Raw genomic sequence first — 6,753 nt, forward strand, 5'->3', positions numbered from 1 at the left:
AATCAGGCCCTTGGCCTCACTCAGTCATCAACCTCTCCAGTCTCTCTCTCATGGGGTCACAATGTCATAAAAACAACCCGAAAATGATGATATAATGTATCAATAAATAACAACAGAGACTGAGATATGATATGCATATGAATGCATATGACTTAGTATGACATGCAATGAAAACAGATAACTTAATAGCAGAAATGACCTCAGTGGGTCCCAACAGGATAGACATGTAGTCTAAACATCGTTTATATCATGAATTACATTTTGATAACTCTAGTATGTAGAGATTTCAGACAAGTACAAATAACTACACAGTTCACACGGTGCACGCCCACACGTCCATCACCTAGCATGTGCGTCACCTCAACACAAAATACATAACACGTATAATCGGGGTTTAAACCCTCAGCTCCAAGATTAAAAGAGTTACTTACCTCGAACAAGCCAAATCCAATGCCGAGCAAGCCAAACAATGCTCCAGAAATCCCATTATGCACGTATGAACTTCTCGAACGGCTCGAATCTAATCACAATTAATTTGATTCAGCCCACAAAGTTTATAGGAATTAATTCCATATCAAAATACTAATATTTTCCACAAAAATCCGAAATTATGACCCAATAATCACCCGTGGGGCCCACGTCTCAAAATCCGACGAAACTCACAAAATAAGACAACCCATCCCATTACAAGTTCAACCATACTAATTTCATTCAATTCCGACTCCAATTCGATGTTCAAAACTTAAGAATTCGTATTATGAACTTTAGGCCAACACCCCCAATTTTCTCTTTAAATTCATCAACCAATTGCTAAAAATGAAGATAGATTCATGGAATATTATCACAAGGGAGTCAAGAACTAGTTACCACAAGTTGTGTGGAAAACTTCTTCTCCAAAGTCGCCCAAACTAAGCTCCAAAATGTCCAAAATAAGAAAAATCTCGGAACCCTCATTTTTTACACTGCCCAGGTATTTCCGCACCTGCGGTGCCTGGGCTCGCACCTGCGGTGCCTGGGCTCGCACCTGCGCATCCGCTTAAAAATGCGCGCCTGCAAAAATAGCCGGCCTTCCAAAATCTCGCATCTGCGGCGCCATTCTCGCATCTGCGGGCGCGCAAATGCGCAATACTCTTCGCACATGCGGCCTCGCACATGCGAGCAAATTTTTGCACCTGCGAGCACTGCCCAGTTCCACTCTTGGTCGCTTCTGTGACTGATCTCACGCACGTGCGGCTTCGCACCTGCGATCAAAAGCTTTGCAGGTGCGATCACACCAGTAGGCAGCAGTTCCAGCATTTCCTTAAGTCCGAATTTGATCCGTTAGCCATCCAAAATTCACCCAAGGCCCCCGGGACCTCAACCAAATACACCAAATTTCCAGAATCCAGGACTCAAATCACATCAAACAGCCTCAAAAATACGAACTACACGCGGATTCAAGCCTAATAAATTTCAAAATTTCCAAATTCTACAAACGACGCCGAAGCCTATCAAATCAAGTCCGATTGACCTCAATATTTTGCACACAAGTCACATTTCACATTACAGACCTATTCAAATTTCCAGAATCGGATTCCGACCCCGATATCAAAAAGTCAACCCCCCCGGCCAAACTTCCCAAAAATTTAACCTTCGGCATTTCAAGCCAAATTCCACTACGTACCTCCAAAATATTTTTCGGACATGCTCCTAAGTCCAAAATCACCATACGGAGCTATTGGAATCATCAAAACTCCATTCCGGGGTGATTTACATATAAGTTGACATCCGATAACTATTTTAACTTAAGCTTCAAACCTTGGAACTAAGTGTTCCAATTCATTCCAAAACCTCACCGGACCCAAACCAATTACCCCGACAATTCACACAACAACTGTAAAGTACAATTTGAGCAGTAAATGGGGAAGCGAGGTTGGAATTCTCAAAAAGATCGGCCAGGCCGTTACATCTACTACAGGCGGGGAGCCCAGGTCAATATAATAATAAAGCCAACAAGGCCTGCTAAAGGCGGGCAGCCCCGATCTATATAATAATAAAGCCAATAAGGTCTGTTACAGGCGGGCAGCCCGATCCCATAAATATCCTCACAATGGATGAGCATGACTGGGTATGAAATGTATATTTGAAAACAATTAATTTAACAGCAACACGACCCCATGGGTCCCAAAATATCGGCACGTAGCCTAAACGTGATTTTTAATAAGTGCCTCAACTCAATTTCTCTAGCACGTGGGAAATGTTCAGATAATAACATGATTCTTTAATTTTTACAACTTCATAGAATTTATTCAAGTCACAGTTTTAATGGTGCACATCCACACGCTCGTCAACTATCGTGCACGTCACCTCCAAGAAATTCATATAACACAAATTCGGGGATTCATACCCTCAGAACCAAGTTTAGAAGTGTCACTTACCTCGAACAATGTAATTCTCACTCCGCTATGCCCTTGCCTCAAGAATTGTTCTCCGAAAGCCTCGTATCTAGTAAGAATTAATTCGTTTCAGCCCATAAAAATTATAGGAATTATTCCATATAAAAATACAAATTTTTCATAAAAATCTGAAATTTCACCCAAAAATTGACAGTGGGGCCCACATCTCGGAACCCGACAAAAGTTATGAAATATGAACGCTCGTCCAACCACGAGTCCAACCATACAAATTTTACCAAATTCGGACATCAACTCGACCTCCAAAACCTCAGTTAAAGTCTATAAAATTTCTACTATTTTCAACCCAATTCACTGATTTCGGGATAAAAACAGCAATGGATTCAGGTATTTTAACCAAAATTGAGTTAAGAACACTTACCCCATGGTTTTTCTTGAAAATATCCCAAAATCGCCTCTTCCCGTGCTCCAATTCATCAAAAATGGAAAAGTCCCATTTTCAGATCTTAAACATTCTGTTCAGGTTCGCATTTATGAATGAACAGTACCTCTTATGAACGGTGTTTTCGCTACTGCGATAAATGGTTCGCAATTGCGAATGAACAGTGTTTTCACAATTGCGAATGAACAGTGTTTTTGCAATTCTAATAAATGGTTCACAATTGCGATAAATGGTTCGCAATTGCAAATGAACAGTACCTCACTAGAAACCAGCAGACTCAAACTTCCCCGAAATGATCCGAAACCACCCCGAAACTCATCCGGAACCTCCTGGACACAAACCATATATGAATTTCAATCATAAAACATGCTACGAACCTGCTCGCGGACTCAAAGTACTGAAAAGAGGTCGTCTTGACCCGATATTGACCATGGTCAAACCCCCAAAATTCTTAACTTTACTAGTCTCTCAACCAATGATCCTAAAATTTATCCCTGCCCCTCGGGACCCATCAATTCATACCAACAAGTCCTAAAATATCATACGAACTTAGTAGAGACTTCAAATTAAATCAAACAATGTTAGAACCACGAATCATACCACAATTCAAGCTTAATCAAATTAAGAAATTTCAACTTCTACATTAAATGCCAAAATATATCAAATCGCGTTCGATTGACCTCAAATTTTGCACACAAATCATAAATGACATAACAGAGCTATGAAAATTTTCAGAACTGGATTCCGACCCCGATATCATAAAGTCAATTCCCCGGTCAAACTTCCCAAAAATTCAAATTTTGCCATTGCAAGCCAAATTCCACTACGAACTTCCAAAATTGTTTTGGACACGCTCCTAAGTCCCATATCACCCTATAGAGCTATTAGAGTAATCAAAACTCCATTTCGGGGTAGTTTTGATATAATTCACCATCCGATCAATTATTTCAACTTAAGCTTCCAAAACAAGAATTGTTCTTTCAATTAAATCTCGAATCATCTGAAAAACCAAACTTGACCACCCTCACAAGTCATAATACACATTTCAAAACTGCTCGAGACCTTAAGCTACCGAACGGAACGCTAATTCTCAAAATGACAAGTCGGATCGTTACATACTTGGTACCACAAAGTGTGAAATCCTCGCTATAGCGAACTCAGTTGCTTCTCTCGGGCCGTGGTTTTTCCCTTATTCATAAGGGTTTTTCAGGTAAAAATCTCGGTGTAATGACCCAACTTGTCGTATTAAGAATTAACACCCCGTTCAGTGACTTAAGGTCCCGAGCAACTTTGTAACATGTTTTATGACTTGCGTGCGCGATCAAGTTTGGAAGTTGGAAGATTTGAAATTTTATGAGTTAGATTTGTGGTGCCGAGGTAGGCTAATGTATAAGGCCCCGTAAATTTCTAATTCTAATTCAAGAAATTTCGAGCTTAAGAATATAATTTAATTTAGACCCGAACCACATGAGAATTTCTGGAGTGGATAAGTTATTCAGATACGTGGGGATAATTATTTTATTAATCTTTGAGTGTTGTAGTAATGGGGAATCGTTGGATGTTAATTTAAAAACAAATAAGACAAAAGAAACTACAGTGAGCTATCTCCCCATAGCGCAACTATAGCATAGGAGGGAAGCAGAAAATTTTAGCAAAACAATGAGCTAAAGCCTTATAGCACAGGGATAGCAACAGTGGAAAAGTATTGTATCTGATTTTAGCAAAACAGTGAGCTAAAGCCTTATAGCATAGGGATAGCACCGGTGGAAAAAAATACTGTATCCGATTTTAGCAAAACAGTGAGCTAAAGCCTTATAGCACAGGGATAGCACCAGTGAAAAAATACTGTACCTGGACCTATTAATACATGAGCGGGGAGAGAGAAGAATAAAAGGATTTCAAGACTAGGGCTTGTCTCTCCATCACACATCCGGCCAAGGCTTCCAATAAACACTTGAGGTGAGTTTCTAAGTGTGTTTTTATGATTATTCCACTTCTCAATCACTAGTTACAACAAGGTTTTGTATTGGATTCCATAGGATTTCTTCAAAATCTCAAGAACACCCCAAAAGTTGACTTTCAAGATTTGGTCTACAAGAGGTAATCTTTCACTCTTAAACCTGCATGCTTGGATTTAGTGAATATATGAGCAAGAAATAAGCACTAGCAATTATAAGAAGGTGATTGGAAGCAATAATTACTAAACTAGATTTCAGGGTGTTGTAGAGATTTGGTAATGAGTAGTAAGATTTGGTAGATGTGAGTTCATTGATGATTATAACGATGCTAAGAAGGTAGTTATTGGACAAAGGATGTTGTATTATATCTTGTTAGTGGGAATGAGGGATTGTTGGATGAAGTAACACCATTACTAGAGGTAGTAAAATGCTAATTCCTGTTTATCTACTTCTATGCATCTCGGGAGGAAAGAAACGTCAAAAACAAGAAAGCTAATGAAAGAAGCGAAGATGTACTCTAGGTGTTTGATAAAATGCCTAAATGACCAAAAATCTAGAAATTTGTTTACTAATATTGGTGCAATTGTGTTGCATTGTTGTAGATTGAAATTTGTTTAGTATGGTGGACCATCGTAGTATTATTAAGGGACGAACTTCAGATTTGAGCTGTCCAAAGGTGGCTTCACTCACGAAGATCATTTAAAGACTTGGTTTAGTTTCGCCGAGGTAAGTATCTTGTCTAACCTTGAGTAGGGGAATTACCCCTTAAGCATTGAGTCTTGTGTGAAAATTATGTAATTGAAAATCATGTAAGCGAGGTGACGAGTACGTACTTGGTTTAGATGTGCAAATTATATCGGTTGAAATTCGTAGACGCCCTTATGTATAAAATTAGAAAATCGTTGGAACTTAGTAAATCCTTGATTTGTCATGTCTCATTCCTCGTTTGTCGAATTTGTATTTATATGATAATTTGGTGTAATTGTCGCTTGGATTTTTATGTGAATTACGTGTGTTGTTGATTTGATATTTCTTGGAAATAATCACATTATGGATTTTTCATCAGCAAACAATTAATTAAATAAAATTAAATTGAGGTGTTTATATATTTATCAAAAAGTTGAATTAAAGAAGGCGTTGTCATGTGATGAGTTATTTTCCCATCCTTGTGGTTGTTTTTTTTAGATCTTTTATATGTTGTGTGGAGCCTTGGGCTATTTGTTGAAAACTTTATTGATTTTGCTACATATTTGGAATTTGGTTGTGGTCAGTGGCAAATTGTGAAATGAATTATTGTATTGTGTTGTGGTTTAAACACTCTCCTTGATGTTATTTATGCTTCCTACCTTGCTTGTTAATAATATACATGTGCTTGGTAAGGAAGAGTGTAAAGCACGAAGGGTGATGCCGTGCCATTTGAGAGTGTAAAGCACGAAGGGTGATGCTATGCCATTGAGTGTGTAAAGCAGGAAGGGTGATGCCATGCCAATTGAGAGTGTAAAGTACGAAGGCTGATGCCGTGTCATTGAGAGTGTAAAGCACGAAGGGTGATGCCGTGCCAATTGAGAGTAAAAGGACGAAGGGTGGTGCCGTGCCATTATTTTTATATTATCATCATATGTTCATTGTACGAAGGGTGTTTCCGTGCAGGCGAGGACAAGAGACATACATTATATTGTGATATCGTTTTGTTGTGTATTCATTCAGTTCTTTATCTTGAGATGTTATTGTGCACCCATATTTTCTATGTGATTTGTAGTCGTTGTTGCTTCATGTGTGCCTCCTACTTTATTTCTTTTATTGTTATTCGCATTTCTCCCATCTAGTTGGTACTGTTATATGTATGCATGGTGAGAAAGAGACAAATGCACGAAGGGTGTTGCCGTGCCAATTGATTTGATCTACATATATACATTGGGTGAGAATGAGACAAGTGCACGAAGGTATTTCCGTGCCATTT

This window comes from Nicotiana tomentosiformis, chromosome 7, assembly GCF_000390325.3.
Source record: "Nicotiana tomentosiformis chromosome 7, ASM39032v3, whole genome shotgun sequence".
In the NCBI taxonomy this organism is placed as follows: domain Eukaryota; kingdom Viridiplantae; phylum Streptophyta; class Magnoliopsida; order Solanales; family Solanaceae; genus Nicotiana; species Nicotiana tomentosiformis.